Source organism: Canis aureus, chromosome 32 (genome assembly GCF_053574225.1).
Source record: "Canis aureus isolate CA01 chromosome 32, VMU_Caureus_v.1.0, whole genome shotgun sequence".
Taxonomy (NCBI): domain Eukaryota; kingdom Metazoa; phylum Chordata; class Mammalia; order Carnivora; family Canidae; genus Canis; species Canis aureus.
In genome coordinates, this window is record NC_135642.1 from 23,225,420 (window position 1) to 23,247,778 (window position 22,359).

Consider the following 22,359-nt stretch of genomic DNA (forward strand, 5'->3'; position numbering starts at 1 on the left):
GGCTCCATGTTGGGTGTGGAGTCTGCTTGAGATTCTCTCTCTTCCTCTCCTTCTGCCCCTCCTCCTATCTGTCTCCCCTTCTCTCTCTCCCTCTCTGAAACAAACAGATTCACCAAAATGACCCCACTCCACATGTACAGATTTATCCTTTCTATCAGTGTATGAGAATGTCCATTTGACCTCTCATAAAAAATGTGTGTATGTTGAGTAGAAAAGCTTTCCCTATTGTGGTAAAAATTCAAAGACAGGCATTTTCCTATTATTTTGACTTTTAATCTTTTTTTTTTTTAAGATTTTATTTATTTATTAATGAGATAGATAGATAGATAGATAGAGAGAGAGAGAGAGAGAGAGGCAGAGACACAGGCAGAGGGAGAAGCAGGCTCCATGCAGGGAACCTGACATGGGACTTGATCCCAGGTTTCCAGGATCAGGCCCTGGGCTGAAGGCAGTGCTAAACTGCCGAGCCACCTGGGGTGCCCCTAATCTTAAAAGCTTTCTTCATTAAGCACTTGCAGCTCCCCATAAAAGTCCCTTTCTCCTCTGTGGTTGACTGGAGACCCCTGAACTGAAGACTGGGCTTCTTGCCTAGTGTCAGTCCCAAGAATAATCCTCTTAAACAAATGGTGGTGATTGGTGGGATGGAGGTGGCTGGGTTCTGGAATGGTGAGAAGTGGTTTTATATCAATTAAGCCTCATAATCTTTGGTTATTCCATAGGAAGTGGAGGTGAGTCATATTATTAGGTTCAGGTTGACAAACTCTGGGTCAATACAAAGCAGTGTGGCTCCAGTATAAACAATAGAACATGGAGAAAGAGCTCAGAGTAGAGTGATAGGAGGTAGAGTCTTCCGTGTATCTTTACATGCACTATATCACTAGATACAGTCAAGAACATTTCAATTCACTAGGTTCTATCTCAGGACAGGGTCTAATTAGTTTTGGAAGGCATCTGGGGCAGGTTGGTGGTGGCCAGAACTGGGCTTTTAGTCTAGAGTGGGTAGGTGAGCACAGGGAATAGACCAGACAAAGCTTCTTTACTGTGCCAGGTACATTGTAGGTCTTTCATATATGTGTGATTAGTTGAATTGAACTCACAGGAGCTACAAATGGCTGTGATGTTCTGAGCCCTGTTATCCAAGCTGACTGAGCACAGGGATCACTCTGAGGAAAGGGGCTCACCAGTTGGGATCCAGAAAGTGTGCCCTGTCACTGTCACGTTGGCTTCACACCTCTATATGCCCATAGTCTCTTTACATAATTCCTGGCTCTGATTGATGCTTCTTTGTTTATAAATAAATTTCATATTTTCCAGGTTATACTTGCTTAGCAAATAGTGAAGACTGGAAAAAAAGGAGAATCTCATATACCATATACCATACAGAGGTAGCCATTGTATTGATTGACTATAGTTAATTTTCTTCTCTTTTGTGTAATATATTTATTACTTATTTTAAAATTGTTATGAACAATTTAAGATATACTGAAAGATACAAAAATAATAAAGTCAACACCCAGGTACTCACTACACTGCTTAAGAAATAAAACATTCGTCTATGCTATTGAAACTCCCTTTGTGCTCTTTTCCTGTCATGTCTCTTTCCCTGTCTCTAAGAGATAATTGTTATACTGCCATCTCTTCATATTATTATATTTATGTGCATCTATCATTAAATAATGTAAAATATTACTGTACATAATGCAAGATGTTTTAAGATTCACATAATTATTCTTCTGTAATTTGCATTTGATGCTTAATATTGTTTGTGAGAGTTAGGCATGTTGATGTCTCTAGTTCCTCTATTTTCATTATTTCTACCACTTATTTATTTATCCATTCTCTTATTAGCAATTAGTAAGTTGTTTTCATGTTTCACTACTACAAAAAATAAATTTTTCAGTGTCTGCCTCTTTATGTTCATGTGGAAAGTTTCTGTTGGGTATCTACCCAGGAGAGGAAATCCTTCGATTTTACTAGACATTGCCAATTTATGGTATTGGTTCTCATTATTCCCCAGCTTCACCAACATTTACTATTGTCAGACTTTAAATTCTCTGGACCTAATGGTATGAAATGCTATCATACTGTAATTTTTCCTTGCATTTCCCTTAGTGAAATTGAGCCCCCTCCATTTTTTTTCTTTTTTTTAGGATTTACTTATTTATTTGAGAGAGAGAGTGCAAGAGTGGGGGCAGAGAGGCAAAGGGAGAAAGAGAGAATCCTTAAGCAGAATCCCTGCTGAGCAAGGAGCCTGACTCTGGGCTAGTCTCATGACCCTGAGATCATGATTTGAGCCAAAACCAAGAGTAGGCCACCCAACCAACTGAGCCACACTGAGCACTCTTAGCCCCTTATTTTTATGTGTACATTTTTATATAATTAAGATCATCCTATATATACATACTTTCCACTTGTAATTAAGATATAAGGATTCCTCCTTGTTCTAAATGCTTTTCATAAATAATTTTTAATGGTCATATAATGTTCCAGCATGTACATAGAATAAAACATTTTGCTATTATTAGAAATTCAGGCTGTATCCAGATTTTCACTGCTGTAGATGAGGCTCTGAATGAGTTTGACTAGAAAGCTTTTATGTATTTTGGATGATTTCCTTAGGTTGGCTTTCCAGAAGGTGAATTATTGGGCCAAATGGGTTGTAGGATTCTAGAACTCTTGCTAGTACATTGCCAAATTGCTCTTCAAAAGTCTTATACTAATATTTTTGCTAACTAGCAGTGTACATTTGGAACCTGCAACTTGAAGGGCATTGCTAATGTCTTTTCCCGATTCAGGGGAGAATGGATCCAAATACTTCCTAGGAACAATTCAGAGTCTGTCCTGCACCAGATGACAAAGAAAAGAGATGGGTACTAAAGAAAAGAGTAAGAAGCTAAAATGCTACAAGGTTTCTTGTCTAAAGAAGAGGATTGCTCCTCATGCTTTTCCAGGGAGGACTGACTAGGAAGGAGAGGCAAGGCAAGTAGAGACTAACCTGACACAGCTACTCAGAGAACTCCCTTCTTCTCAGTGTCTTTCTTCTGGTACAGCCCATCTCTGACTTCTCTGCCTTTTTTTTTTTTTTTTAAGTTTTTCAAGTAAATGATAATATCTGCAAATAAAAACATATGGGAGTCAGAAATAACTTTTCAAGAAATTGAGTCTTTTTTTCTTAGAAATAAAATATTATTTCTTAATTGTATATAATACTCAATTATAGTTAACAAATGTTAGGGACCTGCTATATCCCAGACTAGGATAAAATCAATGGTGAACAAAATACATGGTAATAGTTTTTTATTGTTGTCATGAATTCTATGATAGTTTATTTAGTGTATACCCTCTACAATACAATAACCATACTGGTTTTAGAGAGTAATGGCTGTCATGTCTATTGTTAGCAATAATACTTAAGATTACTATACCAAATAGCAGTGCCTGAGTTGTTTTGACAAATGTTTTTCTGGGCACTGCTAGAAATGAGGTGTATAGGCAGATATTTTTTCCTGAGTTTCCAGATCTTTCATAGCTGAGCAGGTGTGCCAGATTCCAGATTGGTTGCTTCTTAAAACTGGCATGGTGCCCTGTGGGGCTAATGTGTTCATAATAAGTAGAGCTTCTCTTGAGCACTGGCCCTGCTCCTCATTAGTGTCCCCCAGGATCTGCTGCTGCCACCTCGGGTCTCCATTCTGCCCCCGACATTCCACTGAAAGCCTCCAAGAGTGGGGTTTCAGTGCTGCTCATACATCATAGGTGACTCTTTAAAAAGGGATCTTAAAGATGGCAGGATAATTTAATGGCCACATGTAACATTTGTAGCTGCAGAGGCTAAGATAATGATGAAAGCAATGAAACCTTGGGGTCTGGAGCAGGGTCTTTCCACCAGAGAGGGTGAAGAAGGCACCCTGCAGTCCATGCATGGTGTGGAAGGATTTCTTTTAATTTTTTAATCTTCCTTTGAATGTTCATGTATTTGCTAACAGGTTATGAAAGAAGGATACATAAGTAGCTAAAAAGGGAACTATGGTATTTTGAATTGGTATGATAGAATGGGTGCTTTCATTATATGGGGAAACTAGAAAAGGAAACAGACCTGTGCAAACCTGGCCACACAGCCCAGTCTATGAACCTTATTGCTACAAATACCATGTTCCAGGTCTTTGTGGAGACGGCTTTCTCAGGCTATATCATACTGTGAACTCTAAGGGCAGTTTTTATGCCTCCTATGCACACATTTCCAACAAGGATTTACAGATATAATTTATGCAATTATAAGATTTAATGAAATACTTATTTCAATGTTTCAGCTTTTGGTATTTAACAATGCTTTTCAATAATAATGGTGGGAAAAATGATTGCTGAGAGCTCACAATGTTAGTGGACTGATTTTCTAAGCTCATAGAATTTAAACGCTCTTGGAAAAAATTTCTCAATATAAAAAATTGTATCTGATCTATTAATTTTATAAGCATATTCATTATTATTACCATTATTAAAACTAATGAATTCAACTTGGCATTGGATCACCATATAATTAGAGGAATAAAATTCTCTCTCTGAATGCTGAACTCATTGGGAATGGGTAATTTGACTACTCTGGCCAGTTCTATTATTAATTTCAGGGTTGTTCAGTTCAGCTTCAATTAAAATCAAACATTTATTTTATTACTTTCAATTTAATTGAATTGAATTGTTATCTTTGAATAAGTAATGTGGATAATATATGCACAAGGTAATATATGCAATAGTAATAAAATTCAAACAGTATAAAATGGTACACAGAGAAAGTAAGGCTCTGTCCCACCGCTGACCCTCTGTATCTGCCCCCTCCTCAACGGCAATCACTTTAACAGCTGTGTGTGTATATGTGTATGTATATGTATCTCTTAAAAAATATATCAGAGGGCAGCCCGGGTGGCTCAGCGGTTTAGTGCCGCCTTCAGCCCAGGGCCTGATCCTGGAGACCCAGGATCGAGTCCCACGTCGGGCCCTCTGCATGGGGCCTGCTTCTTCCTCTGCCTGTGTCTCTGCCTCTCTCTCTGTCTCTCTGTGTCTCTCATGAATAAATAAATAAAATCTTAAAAAAAAAGTACATCCTTTAAAAAATATATATATATAAGAAAAATCTATTTTTTTCTCTACATGTCTTCATCCACATCTGATTTTATCTTACATAAATGGCAGTATGGTATAAACATTTTTCTCCATTTGCTTTTTAATTAATATAATATCTTGCTCACAGTTTCATATCTTTTTTGAACAGCTGCCTAGCATTTTACTGTGACCCATTTTAGCTACCATGTGCTAGGCGTTGCTTGGGAAGCAAAGGTGAATATGACATATTTCTCTCTCCCAGGGTTCATGTTCTACTGGAAAAGAAGGTATATACCAGGGTAATTATATGAAATACAGGCTGTAGGTATACTGTAAGAATGAGATAAGCAGAGTTGAAAGAATGAACCCATGAGGAAAAGATTAATTCCATTGGGAAGACACAAGAACCGCTCCTGGAATTGGAAGATTTGAACAAGGCATCAAATAATTGAATAATTTGATGGGTGCAGATGTGGGTTAAGGGTCTCTAAGCATGGAGGGGTGGAAAGGTATGCATGCTAAATCTGTTCAGGGGAGAGCAACTGTGTGATATGGTTTGGACATCAGTTTGGTGGTGGTAGTGGGATGTTGGTGGGAGAAAGGGAGTGAGCAATAGAACTTGTTTGGTGCTTTGAATGTTAGAATAAAGAGCAAAGCTGTGTGTGTGTATGTGTGTGCATGTGCAAGCATGTGTAGGCCCAGAGAGGTGGGTGGAAATGAAGAGAGAAGGCTTTTGTGTAGGCTAGATGCAGGGAGAGCCTGGATTTCAGCAAGTTTTGTGGGAGGAAAAGGGAAGAGATGAGTTCCTGAGATATCACAGAGCTAATTTTTCTTATGAATAAAGGTTGGCAGCTTTGTAACATCATTAGCCATTCTAAATCTATTTCCTGATGAACTTGGAGTTTTGAATTTCTAATGAGAGCAATCTGACTGACAGCCCATTTAGGATAATACACCTTAATAGGAAAGTCAAACACACTTACTTTAACAGAGACATGCAACACCACTAATTTGCAGAAGAAAAATAACTGTAGGTTGGCACCCCTTACTATATGCAGCAATCATGGACATGGCTGATTGGAACAGTCACTGAAGAATTGTGTGTATGTGATTCTGTATTGAAACAAGGAGTACACATCTATGCTCAATTGTGCCACTATTGCAAAGGTGATTTTTACAAGCAAAAGTGCTAGAAAACCTTTAAAGGGTAAAAAAATGAAGAAAATAAAATGCTCCAGATAACCTTAAGAGCGACGTATAAATGACACTTTGCAAGCCGACTTCATTAGCCTGTCTCCAGCATGAGTGCTGTGGTGACAAATGGACATTACTTATTTTTCTTCATTATTTGGCATCTCTCACAATTCCAAGTCATTTCTAGAAAGGGGAAACTAGATAACTAGCACGTGAATTTGTCTGTGAAATTCAAATTGACTAGATTCTTAAAATAGCTACTTTTCTTTTCTTTTTTTTAAACTATATCTCTCCTTGCTCTCCAGGGACACATACATGTAGCACAGTAAGTGAAATTAATAACATTTTCTATGTGCCCCTAATAAATAGCTTCTTGCCCTGAGCAAGTGGCTATTTGCAAGGCCTGTCAAATATTTCAAATTACCGGCTGGAGAGATGCTCAGGTGAATGGTCCACTGACTTTGTTTGGCACAAGCCACTTTAAAAGTTCAAAGCGGGGCAGCCCCGGTGGCTTAGCGGCTTAGCAGTTTAGCGCCGCCTTCAACCCAGGGTGTGATCCTGGAGACGCGGGATCTAGTCCCACGTCAGGCTCCCAGCATGGAGCCTGCTTCTCCCTCTGTCTCTGTCTCTGTCTCTCTGTCTCTGTCTCTAATAAGTAAATTAAAAATCTTAAAAAAAAATTCAAAGCAAATAGTAAGTCACATAAAAAATTCTGTGAAGTCCTCACCATACATACTCAGGGCTGGGTATTAGAGATTCTGTAACCTGGGAATTGTAACATGTTGAATGTTGATGTTAAATGGGGACGAGTGGCTGGAACCTGGCATCCTTCATGTGCCTTGGATATCAGTATGGCCAGGAGTGGTGAGGGGAAGACACTGGAGTGCACACATTATTGGCTAGATGAGTCACATTGCCCAGCTTCCAAAACAATGCAGAAAGTCCCTCTGCAGTTTCTTTTATCCTAGACCTTTCTCTGAATACCCCTTGTTTGAAGGCTTCTGAAATACTGAATCGATTTCTGCTTCCTCATGATCCAATTGTTCTAGGACTACCCAGAGAGAACTTTAGGATGCATAAGAATCACTTGGGGATGATTTTTCTTTTCTTCTTTTCTTAAGTATGTTTATTATGGAAAAATTTAAATATAATACAACAGTAGAGAAAACTATAAACTATGTCCTCATCGTCCATTTTCAATATTTTGAAAACATTATTTAGTCTCTCTCCTGCCTTTTTTAAAAAATATTTTATTTATTTATTCATGAGAGACACACGGAGAGAGGCAGAGACATAGGCAGAGGGAGAGGCAGGCTCCCTTTGGGGATCCTGATGTGGGACTCAATCCCCTGACCTGGGATCACACCCTGAGCCAAAGGGAGATGCTCAACTGCTGAACTACTCACGTGTTCCTCTCTCCTGTTTTTTTTTTTTTTAAAGATTTTATTTATTTATTCATAGACACAGAGAGAGAGGTAGAGACACAGACAGAGGGAGGAGCAGGCTCCACGCAGGGAGCCCGACGTGGGACTCGATCCCTGGTCTCCAGGATCACACACCCCAGGCTGTAGGCGGCGCCAAACCGCTGCGCCACCAGGGCTGCCCCCGCTCTTCTGTTTTAATGCAGTAATTTAAAGAAAATCTCAGTCATCATATAATTTTATCTGCATATATGTTAATATTCATCTCAGCCAGATAATAACTTTATTTCTATGCTTTCATGATGTCATATTACACTAACAAAATTAACAATAATTCCCTAAAACATGTTCATATTGTCCTGGTTGTCCTCAAAATGTCTTTTATTTGTTTATTTATTTATTTGAGAGAGAGAGAGCAAGTGAGCAAAGCACAAGCAGGGGGAGGGGCAAAGGGAAAAGCAGGGAGCTGAGCTGAGCAGGGAGCCAGACATGGGACTCAATCCTAGGACCCTGGGATCATCACCTGAGCCAAAGGCAGATGGTTAACCGAATGAGCCACCCAGGCACACCCCCAAAATGTCTTGTAAAGGTGGTTTCTACACATTATACATTGCACTAGATTTTACGTTTCTTGAGGATTTTTTTAATCTATGATAGTCGATAGCCATCCCCACACCGCCATCCCATTAAAAAAAAAGTATAGTACGTATTTGTAAAGAAACCAAATCATTCATCTTACAGAATGTGCCACATTCAGGATTTGGCTGACTGTATCCACACAGTAAATTTTAAATAGTTTGCCTCTATTGCCTGTTAACTGATAGTCACTTTTTTTTTTTTTAAAGATTTTATTTATTTATTTGAGAGAAAGAGAGAGAGCATGAGAGAGAGAGAGAGAGAGAGAGTGACTATGACCAGGGGGGAGGGTAGAGGGAGAAGCAGATTTCCCACTGCCCTGGGATCATGAGTTGAGCTGAAGGCAGACACTTAACTGACTGAGCCGCCCAGGCAACTGAGAGTCACTTGTATCTGAGACTTATTTAGATTTAGTTCCATTTTGGGGCAAGAATATATAACAAGTGGTGCTGTGTACCTCCTATTATGTCATAGCAAAAGAAGCCCTACACTTAGTTGTGCTAAGATTGATCCATGGGTTCAGATGGTATAGCCCTGAAAGTGCTGATTCATAGGTCCAGCCCAGACCTCTGAATCAGAAGCTCTAAAGAGAACAGCCCAGGTGATTCTGAGACAGGTGACCTATGGGCCAGTAGTGTCTGAGAAACACTATTCTAGAGAGGCATTCTGAGGTGGGAGAAGTTTTGAGAAATAGTATTAATTTTATGTGTCAAATTGACTGGGACATGGGGTACCCAGACTTTTGGTCAAACATTATTTCTGGGTCTGTCAGGGTATTTCTAGATGAGATTAACATTTGAATGGGTAGAATGAGTTATGCATATTGCCCTCCCTCATGAGGGAGGACCTCATCCAATCAAAGATATGAGTAGAACAAATAGGCTGAGGAAGAGGAAACTCCTCTTCCCTGACTGGGCTAGAATGTCAGTCTTTTCCTGCTTTTGGACTCTATTTTTTTTTTTTTAATTATTTATTTATTTATTTATTTATGATAGTCACAGAGAGAGAGAGAGAGAGAGGCAGAGACACAGGCAGAGGGAGAAGCAGGCTCCATGCACCGGGAGCCCGATGTGGGATTCGATACCGGGTCTCCAGGATCGCGCCCTGGGCCAAAGGCAGGTGCCAAACCGCTGCGCCACCCAGGGATCCCTGCTTTTGGACTCTAAACAAAAACTTGACCCTTTGAACCGGCTGGCTTTCAGACTATAAGTTATAGTTAAAATGATTGGTTCTCCTGGATCTCCAGCTTGCCAACTGTAGGTCTCGGGACTTTTCATCTTTCATAATTGAATGATCCAGTTCCTTAAATCTTTCTAACTTATTGGTTCCATTTCTCTGGAGAAACTTGCCTAATACACTGTACTAAACAATGCAAAATACTGTTTTTACTACAGGACTTCTCAGATTCTTTAATGTATGCTAACATCCATTGTGATTTTCCAAGCAGGGGGATAGTTTGTAGTATTTCCCAGACTAATTTGACGAAGAAACCCTTTGTAGTTATACATACACCTTGCAGGGCTGGTGTTCCACAGAGCGTTATGGTAAACACAGCTTTGGTGTCGTGTAGAATAAACAAACCTCCTTAACTTTCTATCTGCCAGCTCTTCATATATTTGAAGGTAGCAGTTTCTATTCTTGGACGTCTCTTTTTTAGGGTGAATTCCACGTACTTCCAAATTTTCCTCATCTGCTTAGTCCAGCATCTTGTTTCCTTTTTTCTTCCTGGGGTATTCTCCAGTTAGTCAAGGGGGCCTCCTAAATAGTTGTGGTTCTTGTAGGATGTGAGGGCCTTGAATAAGGCCCTGAGAAACAACTGGTGTTCACCTGGTACAGAAAAAGTAGGACCTCTCATTGGTCTGCAAAATAAACTTTTGGTACCTCAAATTATCTGCTCTTTTTAGAACTATCCTTAGAAGTTTCTGCTGCTTCATTTCCTTAAAATGTTTAACAACAAAGAGAATAACTGGTTCATTGAACAGAACCTTTGGGTATGATTTGACCAGGGCTCAAATGGAGAGAGCTGACCTTCCTCCATTTCTTTGCTCTCCTCATTCCCCTATTCTCAGGCAGACTCTCCTTTGGTGGTTACAAGATGGCTGCAGTGACCCCCAGGGCCATGTCCTTCCTTTCTCATTCATGTCTTGCAGAAAAGAGCAGATTCAGCTTCTTGTGAGATTTCCAATCTTTAGATACTTCTTTCTGCTGATACTTCTATCTGGATGGAAACAAATGAGCCTTTCCTCTTCTTTATTTCCCAGTTTGAGTATATATCCAAACACACTGACTGTCGCACATGTTGCAGTGCCTAGAAGCAGCTAAGAGGCCAGAGAAATTCAACATCAGTGGATGGGGAGGGGCTCAAACTGTACCTTGGTTAGCCCCTGGTCTTTGGTAGTTCAATAATTTACCTACCTGCCTCCCCCTTCCCTGGCCCTTTTATAGCCGAGGCCAAGACCTTAGGTGATTTTTCAGTGGTTACACAGATAGTTGCAAGGCAGAGCTATGTCAGAAGCTCTCTTCTGCAAAGGCTGGGATTCCCCCACATTATATGGGAAATCCTACTTGCAAACTTTATTTCTTAGGCAAATACTTGAAGGTGTTTTTTATTTTTTAAACTATTAATTTGGGTGAGAGAGGGAAAGTGAACATAAATGTGAAAGAAGGGTAGAGGGAGAAGCAGACCCCTGGCTAAGCAGAGATCCTAATGTGGGGCTCCATCCCAGGTCCTAGTATCGTGACTTGAGCTGAAGGCAGACACTTAACTGACTGAGCCACCCAGGAGCCCTGCTTGAAGGTACTTTTGAATTCTGCAACATTTGAAACTGCTTTCCTTGATTAACTCTGAATATGCTTTTTGTTTTGGAGGCCAGTCAGAAGGGGCAGCAGCTACTACTCATAGCCTGTCTTTGAACTTTGGTTCCAAGAGATGGGGAGCTGCAAGGCTTCCTGAGTGGGCAGGGTTTGTGATCTTGTGAATGGCTTTATATCAAACCTTTAAAAATGACAGAGTTTAGAAATCTCAGTGTAAGAAAACTCTGAGGTGCAATATATAAACAACCATACACACACACACACACACACATATATTTATTGGGCAAATAGTATTAAAATGAAAACAATATAATTAAAGTAATACATAATTTTCCTACTCTTTTCAGCTCATCTATTTGATGTATTTCTTGCTCCCTCCTAGGCCCTTTACATACTTATAGAGTAAGAGTTTTGAAGAATGGTCAAGGGTAATGTTTCTAGTATCAGATAGGTCTAGGTTCAAATTCTGGTATAGTCACTTACTAGGTGATTGTAGGCAAACTGACTAAATTTGCACACTTTTGGCTTTGAATATGTAATATGAGAAAACTAACACCACTACTACACATATCAACTGATTTTTGTGTTAATGGGGAAAATGCTTGTAAAGAGTTTAGTACAGTGCATAACCCACATACTATATAGATGTTAACTTTTATACTATTATAATTATGCTTTTTACATAGTTATAATTGTAGCATACATATGTTTTTCTGTGTTCATGTAATATGTGATCAACATGTAACATTTTATCTGAAATAATTAAAAATTTATACAGAAAGAATTTCTTGGGAAATAGAGGATATTTTACTCCTTAGCACTCCAGTCCAAATCTCCTGCCTAGAGGTCACATTTTGAGTTCCTTGCAGCTCTTGATGATCTTGGGTCCACTCACAGCAAGTGGGCAGCAGCTTTTCCTCTCTTTTAGCTGATATAGTGGGGTCAGGATGCATAGAAGCCATCTGTGGCCAGTAGCTTCAGGGAGTAGTGCCTAGCTGATCAGAGCCTTGATCAAGTTGGCCCACTTAGCTTTCTAGAGGGTACCAGCTTTTCCCTTCCCACTGTAGCTGGGTAGGTAAGGTTTTATGGTATATGATAATGGGATCTTGCATTTAGAGTCTCTTTCTGTCTCTGCTATGTCAAGGGGCTGTCTTGAAAGGACAAAAATTCATCTTTAAATAGTAGTACTCCTATGAAGTTAAAAGAGGCATAGAGAGGCAAAGAGAGAATGGACTCCTAGATAATTCCATGATGGCTGGACTAGGGTCTGGCTGGGGAAGTTAGGGATAAGAGGAAAGCAGACTATCAACGGTTTGTGCCCTGTTATTCCCTCAGCATCCTTTCTTCTAGAAGATGCTATCTGACACTTAGGAATGTAAGGCCTACCATCTCTCCTCTAGCTTAGCTTCAAAGGCCTAGGCAAAGTGGTCAAGAGGGTAAAACTTGTCTCTCACAATTTCTGGGTCTTGAGGGTGCTCCTTACCTTGCCTTTACCATCTACCAAACAGCCTAGTCATGGAATACTCCGCTATTCCTTAGGCTGTTTAGATTAAACCAAATCTCAGGTGATAGTGATGTAACGTGTTACCCTTTCTGTTTGTAAAGGGTTATTTGGAGAGAGGGGAATCCTTGCTACTCAGAATTAGGACACTTGGATTAAATTCCTGTTAACTAGGAAAGATACTGATCTTGGGCTAAATCTCAATATCTTTTGGCCTCATTTTCTCATATTTGAAGCAAAAAAAACCTTAATCAGATGATCTTAACATCTAGAACTTAGTTTTCTGTGAGTATCTGTATGTGTGAAGCAAGTCATGGGGATAGGGTATACTTTTTTTTTTTTTAAATTTTTATTTATTTATGATAGTCACATAGAGAGAGAGAGAGAGAGAGAGAGGCAGAGACACAGGCAGAGGGAGAAGCAGGCTCCATGCAGTGGGAGCCCGACGTGGGATTCGATCTGGGTCTCCAGGATCGCGCCCTGGGCCAAAGGCAGGCGCTAAACCACTGCGCCACCCAGGGATTCCCCAGGGTATACTTCTTAATCAATCACTCAATTAATTAAAAAAATTTAATTCCTGTATATTTAACATACAGTGTTATATTAGTTTCAGATGTACAATATAGTAGTTCAGCAGTTCTCTACATTACTCAGTGCTCATCATGACAAGTACTTTTAATCCCTTTCACCCATTTCACCAAACCCTACCCACCTTTCCTCTCGTAACCCTCAATTTGTTCTTTATAGTTAAGAGTCTGTTTTTTGGTTTGTCTCTTTCTTTGTTTGTTTGTTAGTTTTGTTTCTTAAATCCCACATATGAATAAAATCATATGGCATTTGTTTATCTCTGCCTGACTTATTTCACTTAACATTATACTCTAGCTCTATCCATGTTGTTGCAAATGGCAAGATTTCATTTTTTTTAATGCCTGAGTAATATTCTATTGTACATATACACCACATCTTCTTTATCTACTCTTCTGTTGATAGACACTTGGGCTGCTTTCTTAGTTTGGCTATTGTCAATAATGCAGCAATAAACACAGGGTGCATATATCTTTGTGATTTAGTGTTTTCATCTTCTTTAGGTAAATACCCAGTAGTGGAATTACTGTGTCATATGGTAGTTCTATTTTTGATCTTTTGAAGAACTTCCATACTGTTTTCTGAGTGGTTATACAAGTTTGCATTCGGGATAGGATATACTTTTGGTATAAGGCCTTTCTGGTACCTTCTAACTAAGTCACAATTTATGCATTCTGTTCCATGTTATTCTCCTGAGATGGACATCAGGAAGTTAGGGAGCTCAGGGTGAGGGCAATGGGTGCCACAGTTATGATCTGTAATCTCTATGGACATCAGCTGGGGACTACGAAATAGATTACTCTTGGAAAGGTATAATGAACAATCAGAGGAATGAACCACATCCTGTCTCTGCACATAGCATTGTTATGAGGCAAGGGAACAACATGTGGCTTATCATTTCATATATATGAATTTCCCACATTTCTGTCTGGCCATATTTTTGGGGCTCCCAACTTGACAGGGGTTTCAGGCTGAGTTATCAGGACACAAAACAAGACAAACAAGAAGCAACAGTTGTCCCTGGGAGAGAAAGAATCAATAATCCATAACCAATATTTTTTTCCTGCCAATCTGAATTTGGAAAGAAAGATACAACATGAAATTTTACCTTCATCTCTCAACCAAGCACCACAGAGAGAGATCTGGGATAGCTGACTTCCGTAAAAAATTCTTATCCTTTGTTGGCTTCCATGTTTTCCCAGGGTGCTGTCTGCAGGTTCCAGAGTGAGTGGAGTGTCCCATTCAGTCTCATCTTAGTCACCACAAACTACAGAGGAGAAAAAAGAATTCTTCCTCTATGCTTTATACTGAGTGTCTGGCTGAGACCATTTTTTTTCTAGGGTATCTTGTAAATGGATAAGCTTAGCTCAATGGTGGCATCCAAATCAGCAAAGAAGAAGTCAAACTTTTACCCTTTATAGATGATGGGATACTCCTTTGGGTTTTCTGGAAAAAAAAATTGGTTTTCTCTGCCAAAAATTTGCTAGAACTGATAGGAATTCGGCAAAGTCATAGGATATAAAATCAATGCACAGAAGTCAGTTGCATTTTTATACACTAACAATGAAGCAGCAGAAAGAGAAATCAAAGAATCGATCCCTTTTGCAATTGCACCAAAAACCATAAGATACCTGGGAATAAACCTAACCATAGAGAATTAGTTGTATAATGATATGGAAAACTAACTTTGATTCAGGGTTAGGGGAAAGGTTTCACAAAAAGGTGAAACTTAATGGGGTCTTGAAGGCTATGGAGGAGTTCACCAAGTGAACAAGTGTGTAGTGGAGCGGAGAGATATCCATATGTGTGATGGATCTAGCAAGTTTGGAGTGACAGAGTGCATCAGGTATGTGAAGAATGGACTGAGGTATGAAAGATAGGTCAAACCAGGTTCTGAAGAGTTTTGTAATAATACTAAAGTGTTTAGGACTTTAATCTCACCAAAAGCTTCCAATGACATTGCAAACTTCCCAAATAAGAGATACACATAATGAGATCGGAATTTTATTTAAAGCTCAAAATTACATTACCAAAAGAGATAGTGATGTTATTAATAGCTGGCGTTTACTGTACATTTATTGTATAGAGACTTTAAGGCCTTCTGGGAGTCCCAAAGGGACCCAGAGACTGGAAGGAGTATATATTTGTCCACATGTGGTTTTGCAGGTGATATTAAAGAGTGGTAGGTAGAAGGGTGACCTTGAAGGACCCATGCTTAAGGCTGTTTCCCAGACACAATTCATTCAGAAACTTTTAATACCTAACTCTTCTCTTTTACCTGTTTTATATTAGTAATAGCACAAGGAAATTCTACAGTTTCTCTGTAGATCAGGGGTGAGAATCTGGAGGTCTATTTTAAAACTCCAGAAATAGTCCATATTAAGATGATTAAGAAAGATCTATGAGGTTACCTCCCTTTCTGTAAATTGTGTACTTTATGTTAAAATTGATTACTGCCATCATTCATATGAAAGCTGCTGCTGAGCATCTCCCTGAATCTGCAGCTCATCGGATCACACTGCTATCAGGCTAGCTCTGCAGAATGCACAATTTTGGTTTTCCAGTGTATAATTCAGTGTCAGAAGAGTTTATGTGCTGCTTAAGATCCTGCAGCCTATACATAGGAAACACATTCCAAATGCAGTAATTATATTTTTAGAGTGCTAGTTCTATGCTATTAAGTCAGAGAGGAAAGTCTGGCAGGATTGGGGACTAGTGCTAAAGACAATAATGTCAATATTCTAGCTAAGAGGTTAGGGTTATGGCAGTGGTCCTCGCATTCAGCAATTGGATACATAGTCCCTTGTGAATTCCATATCTTCTTATCCCTTTTCAGAAAGCAAGGGGATTTAAAAAAGCCTTCTGTTGGGGGAGCACTGGAAATGTAGCAAAGGTTTATACTCTTTTTTAGTTGCTCTTTCTCTGCCTTATCCTTCCTCATTCTTTCATTTCATTTCCATTTCTCTTTGATAAAGAAGTGGGAAGAAGGGGTGCCTAGGTGGCTCAGTAGACTGAACGTCTGATTCTTGGTTTAGTCTCGGGTCATGATATCAAGGTCCTGGGATCAAGCTCCGTGATGAGCCCTGAGTCAGGCTCCATGCTCAGCTTGGAGTCTGCTTGTCCCTCTCCCTCTGCTCCTCCTTATACTTGCTTGATCTCTCTCTCTCTCAGGAATAAATAAATACAATAAAAGAAGTGGGAAGAAAATACCACAATATTAGTAAAAAAAAAATATATAGTTAGGAGACCTGGGTTTTGTTCTGACTTTGGTGTGTGACCTTAATGGAATCAATTTATCTCTCTGAGCCTCCAATTCTGACTCTATAAAATGAAGTGGCTAGACTATGTAGTTATAATATTTTTTGATCTCAACTTCTCTTCCCTTCTATGAAAGAAAGTTGAAATGAAAAAGGCTGGAGGGCATCTGGGTGGCTCAGTGGTTTGAGCATTTACCTTTGGCTCAGGTCGTGATCCCGGGGTCCTGGGATCAAGTCCCACATCAGCCTGCTTTTCCTTCTGCCTGTGTCTCTGTCTCTCTCTGTGTGTCTCTCATGAATAAATAAAATCTCAAAAAGAAAAAGGCTGAGGGATACCAATAGCATGCACTGTTGGTGTTGGGGGTCAGACCTCCTTAGAGTTGGTGATGGGCTCCTTTGTTTTGAGTATCTCCTTTCTTCACTCTGTTTCTCCTTTTACTCTGTTTTTTTTTCCCCTGGTTCCCATTGGTGATAAGAACCTTGTAAAAGGGTGTTCTATGGATCATTCTTTAGGCATTTCCCAATCCTAACCTTGTCTATCAAACCTTGACAGTTCTGAGTCCTCTTTCCCTCTCCACACTCTCCCCACCCCGCCCTGAGTACTATCAAGTAAAACAAATGAGATGGATACATGATTTCATAATTATGATGTAAATGACTTATTTTCTGCAGACATTTTTTTAGATGCCTGTAGCCTCTTCTATTTAATAACCACCCATTGAGCACCCACTATATACAAAGCCCTCTTTTATTGACAGTGGGGATTTAGATAAATGAGATGTGGACCCTGCCCTCCAGAGTGCACACTTTAGGGAGAAACACATACTACTTTGTGTATGTGTTGTAACCTTGACTGACTGTGATGTAACCTTGTCTGTGAGGAGAAGAGGGAACCCTGTGTTCAGCTGGGTCTTGCTGGTTGATGGGGTGGATTTTGAAAAGCAGCAGTGGGTGGAGGGAAGGGCAGGTCAGTTATAGGACACCTTTAGGATAAAGGCCCATAGCAGGGAGCAACTTAAAATCTGTTTAGTGAAAGACAAGTAGTGTGTGGGTATGATGATTTGGGTGTGAGGACAGAGTTGGAAGATCAGCTGCAGTAGAAGCAGAGTGACTAGGGCTTTGAATGCCATGCTGAATAATCCAGGTAGCATAGTATACGTGGTTGGGAGCTGTTGAAAGTGAGCTAAGGCATGGCATGAGCTGAAGCTCTGTTCTCCCTAGAATGTGTCATGTTGGAGGACTGGGGTGGGAGATGTAGACTGAGCCATGGTCTATTTGCATAAGAGATCCAGAGTCCTAGATTTCAGGAGGGACACAAGCACTACTTTTTTGTGCAAGATCTGAGAGACATCACCCATAACCCTGTGTAAGTGTGACAGGAATAAGGGACATTGGTAGCCCACGAGTTTGATTTGGAGAACCTAAGAAATGCCTCTGGGGATTCTTGGGATGCTTTGGGAAGAATTAGAAGGGTCTTCAGGTCCTGTAAAGTGGGTGGAAGTGGAGCCAAGTAAATGCTTTTGTGCGGATGTCACTGTCTCACTGGGAAGCTGTGGTTAAGAGAAGAGGAAGGGAGTTTGGAAGGTAATGAACTAGGAAGAAAAGTAGATGACTGAGGACCACGACTTTGTGGAGTCACAGTGGTGGCCCTTCCACACCTCTCATTGTCGGGGTTGGTGTGCTTGTTTGATTTCAGCACAAAGCCAATGCTAACCAGACTCTCCTTCCTTTTATGCCTCTCAAAGTTAGGAGCATGGAGACAAGTACTGTGAGCTCATTGTCACTTCTCACCTGAGCAACACCCTAGGAGATATCCCTGGTCTAGCAGCTTTTTAAAAATTTCTTAGACTCGTCTAAAACCTAGGGATTAGCCAGTAAGCTTCCTCACGTCACAGAAAGAACTAAGGAAGATTTGAAGGAAGAATGGTTGGCCTTTCCACTCTCCTCCTTGGTCTGCTACAGAAACACATCCTGGTGCTCACTTGTCCACCTTTCCCTAGAAACCTGAAGAGTTAGCACAAGGGAAGTGAGAAGACTCTAACTTCCAGATAACCAGAGGGAGATGCACAGCCTCAAAAGGCTGAGGGCTTATTTCAGTCCATGCAGAGTCACCTTTCACATTTCAACGCCCTGGATCTTGTATTCTCGAGGCAGCCCCCTCTCAGATACACTCAACACATCCACTTAAGTAACTCGATTACTCTCGCAGGAGCTTTTACATAATGCACCTCCCATCAGGTGGGGCGCTCAATCATTCAGCACAGGACCCAGCATCTCTCCTCTAATATCACTTTACACACAGCTAATGAACACAGGTTCCCAACAAGTGACTGCACCAGTCAATAAAGGACGGCGCAATCCTACCTGCCCAGGCCGCTGCTGCCGCCGCCTCTGGAACCAATTAGCCCGCTCCTTCCTGGGTGCTGCGGGAATACATTTCCCAAAGTGGTTCTCCTGCTCACCCTGGGGTTATCTTTCTGTCTTCTCTTCTTTGCAGAGGGCATGCAAAACAGGGGAGGCTGTGGCAGTTCCACTGACAAGCTAGACAAGTTAGCGCTGGGAGCTGGGGACGTGATTTAAATTCACCATCCAATTTCATGGTCTTGATCTAAGCAAAGGGGTCCAGGGTGATTTGGGATGTGGGGAAGATGTGAGGAAGCCCCACCATTCCTGATGCTCTAAAAAAGCAAGGAAGCTGCTGGGAGAACAGGCTGGTTTGTACCTCAGACCCTCTCCTTTTCAGGTCTCATGGTTTGAACTGTTACCTGCAGGTACAGATCCAGGAAGAAATAGAAGTGCATGTTCCCCCATTTGCACTTGTCCTTTCTCCTGCTCACCCTAGCTATGAAATCAGTTAGTTGTGAAGGAATGGTCCCTGAACTGCAAGTCAGGATGCACTGACAGTCTCTGGCTGGGTGACTTCAGGCAGGAAAGCTTACCAACTTTTTCATTTGCTCTACTGTGCAATTCCTGCTCTGCCTCTTTCATTAGGCTGCTGAGAGGACCACATGATGAAGTCCCTGTGAAAATACTTTGTAAAAGTAGAGCTCTGCATAGATACACAGTGTTGAGTGCTACTTTAGGGAAGCAATGACTAGAAGTCTAAAGATTAGAACTCTGAGTTATTTTCTGTTCAGCTTTGCTACTTACTATCTCAGGGGCTTTGGATATTATCACTTTACCTACATGGGACTCAGTTTCCTCATTGAGAAATTGGGGAAGGTAAAGCCTGCTTCATAAAATTGTTTGAAAATTAAGAGAGGGGCAGCCCTGGTGGCTCAGCGGTTTAGCGCTGCCTTCAGCCCAGGACGTGATCCTGGAGCCCTGGGATCGAGTCCCACATGAGGCTCCCTGCATGGAGCCTGCTTCTCCCTCTGCCTGTGTCTCTGCCTCTCTCTCTACCTGTGTCTTTCATGAATAAATAAATAAAATATTAAAAAACATTTAAAAGAGATAATAGGTATATTTAAACACTGTCGAGTATTGTACAAATGGAAGGGATTGTTATTGCCTATGTTGATTTAATCATGGCCTTAATCCAATTCTCCCAGCTCTTGGGTATTTTATTTGCATTTTACTACTTTCTACCAGTTTTTATGCCACTTTTTCTTTAGTTCAAAAAAAAGTTTTTCCTTTTAGGTTTTCTTTCTTTCTTTCTTTCTTTCTTTCTTTCTTTCTTTCTTTCTTTCTTTCTTTCTTTCATTTTTTAAAAAAGATTTTAAATTATTTATTCATGATAGACACAGAGAGAGGCAGAAGCAGAGGCAGAGGAAAAGCAGGCTCCCTCTGAGGAGCCCAATGCAGGACTCAATCCCAGGACCCCAGGATTACGATCTGAGCCAAAGGCAGATGCCCAACCACTGAGCCACCCAAGTGCCCTTCTTTTAGGTCTTCTTGATAAGACAATAAGGTTCTCATACAAAGCCTGCATAGGCCAGGTCTGCATTGGGTTCTTCAATCCCATTGAAAGGACTTGTATACAATCACTGCTTGATGAATGCTATAGACCCATTGAAGCCACTTGAGCACTCAGGTCCATCTTCTGAGTGTTACCACATTTCCAAGAGGGATGCTAGTAGTCTGATTCAAGGGAAGAAAACAAGTGAGCTCAGAGAGATATTCTTTGGTGATTTCTTCTTTCCTTGATATACTTTTTCTTTGATTCAACAAATGAGTCTGGTTTCCTAAGCTAATTGTGAAAGCCAGTCACTCATAACAAGTTCTCCCCCAGCAAGGCAGTAAAGTCTTTAGTGATGGGGCTTCATCATAACTAATGGAATGAGACAAGAAGAGTTATCTCTTGAACAAAAGTTACAATCTCCATTTCAGTCTAATACAATATCTTAAACTGAAAGATGCAATGAGATACAAATACCTTTGTTTTTTCTGGTTGGAAATAACACTTTTGAAACTTTCGGGTTATAAACCATTGCATTTGTATATAGTTTTTTAAAAAAGATTTTATTTATTTATTCATGAGAGACACACAGAGAGAGGCAGAGACATGGGCAGAAGGAGAATCAGGCTCCCCAGGGGGAGCCTGATGCAGGACTCAATTCCCAGGACTCCAGGATCATGACCTGAGGTGAAGGCAGACACTCAACCACTGAGCCACCAGGTGCCCCTTGTATAGTTTTCAACAGAATGAATTTCCATTGGCATTAGCAATGGTGAGTCTTGGGAATCTTGTACCTGGTGCCTAGAGTGCAAACAGCAACTCTCCAGTTCAATCTTATTAATCACTTAGTTTCTATCAGGTGCAAAGTACTGTGCTGAGTTTTGTGAGAGACACAGAGAAGGGGGAGATGTGGTTCCTGCACTCACAAAACTCATATCCACACTGGATCTGAATTACAGGGGAGTAGGGCCTGGAGGTGTGTTCCTTAGCAATTATTAATGAATGCTTTCTTTTAGTATGTGGGGTCCTAGAATCAAACTCCATAACTTCATGCATCCATGTTTTACTTCTAGAAGTCCAAACCTGAGTCCTGCTTCTCTTCCTGTTTCCTCCACAATGACACTAGCCACAATAATATTTGGCCAGTTTCTGACTTATCAAAGGGATTTCTGTGATGCCTGACAGCATCATTGATGTTGAAAAATCATGGACCAGAGATAGCAGGTGATAGCAGTAAAAGGAGACAGGGATGGTTAGGACAAGGAAGGGAGAAAATGTTAGGATCAAGGTAAATTTCTTTTTGGTTGAAGGTAATTTATGTAGTCCTGATCATTTTAAGAAATTTCTCAAGGCTGTGTTTTTTTTTAATAAATTAATTTTTTTATTGGTGTTCAATTTACCAACATACAGAATAACACCCAGTGCTCATCCTGTCAAGTGTCCCCGTCAGTGCCCGTCACCAAGTCACCCCCAACCCCCGCCCTCCTCCCCTTCCACCATCCCTAGTTCGTTTCCCAGAGTTAGGAGTCTTTATGTTCTGTCTCCCTTTCTGATATTTCCCACACATTTCTTCTCCCTTCCCTTATATTCCCTTTCATTATTATTTATATTCCCCAAATGAATGAGAACATATGTTTGTCCTTCTCCAATTGACTTACTTCACTCAGCATAATACCCTTCAGTTCCATCCACGTTGAAGCAAATGGTGGGTATTTGTCGTTTCTTCAAGGCTGTGTTGATATGTGTGTATATTTCCCCTTTGCCCTCCTTTATCTCTAAAGTCTTCCAAGATGTCACCGGATAGAGGCCTGTAAACGCCCTTGCAGTCACTATTATAAGCTATTAGATCAAGATTGCAGTGATAAATAGATCCAGGTTCAAAGTTATTTCAATGTTTACACAGACATAACTTCTTTAATTATGAAAGCCCAACTTACTCAATTCCCTTGAGAGAATTAA

At 40.5% G+C, this 22,359-nt stretch overlaps 1 long non-coding RNA gene across 6 annotated transcripts in view; it reads right to left on the reverse strand.

Moving 5' to 3' along the window:
- The window catches only part of LOC144303239 (uncharacterized), a 68,908-nt gene that overhangs the window by 41,068 nt on the left and 5,481 nt on the right, over positions 1-22,359 (reverse strand). For 4 of the 6 annotated variants that reach the window (XR_013370274.1, XR_013370270.1, XR_013370271.1 and 1 more), the window contains exon 2: positions 2,996-3,112. This is a non-coding gene — a long non-coding RNA (uncharacterized LOC144303239). Of the gene's footprint in view, positions 1-2,995; positions 3,113-14,353; positions 14,513-18,866; positions 20,583-22,359 lie in introns of all 6 variants that reach the window. The other 2 variants (XR_013370273.1, XR_013370272.1) reach the window with 2 other exon arrangements.